This window comes from Tupaia chinensis, unplaced genomic scaffold (assembly GCF_000334495.1).
Source record: "Tupaia chinensis unplaced genomic scaffold, TupChi_1.0 Scaffold149851_1, whole genome shotgun sequence".
In the NCBI taxonomy this organism is placed as follows: Eukaryota; Metazoa; Chordata; class Mammalia; order Scandentia; family Tupaiidae; genus Tupaia; species Tupaia belangeri.
Window position 1 is genome coordinate 288017 of NW_006209696.1, and position 524 is coordinate 288540.

A 524-nucleotide genomic window follows, 5' to 3' on the forward strand; every position below is an offset into this window, starting at 1 on the left:
TTTGAGACACTCTCTCACGCTGTAATGTCCTAATTTGAAGTTGTATCATTTTTCAATTGCAATTTGACTCCCCTGAATTTAACAAAGAAGTTAAACATATTTTTTCTCTTAAACAACAAAAAATTGAAAGAGAAAATGGACAGCATCTTTAAAGAGCTGATTTCATTCCAGGCTATTGCCTGAACTAATGCCTAGAGGAAGGGCGTGCATTAATGAGTAACTTCTCAAAGAAAAGGAAGGGGTCAAAGACTTCCAAAGAAGTAAAGGAGCGGGTCATATTCACCCAGAAGTAAGTCTTACCGGGACATACAGGCGAGCAAGGTGGTCAGTTCTCTGAATATAAAATGGTGGGGGAACTTCTTGGCCTTTTCTAATTTCCACGAATGTAAAAGTTCAACATTGTCAGAGCAACATTGTCACTTGTTTTTCCATATCAACTCTCTGCTGAATTCTAATATGTTTTGGACAAGTGTGGATGAGAGATGTCACTCAGTCACTGAAAAAAAAAATTTACACTAGTTAAT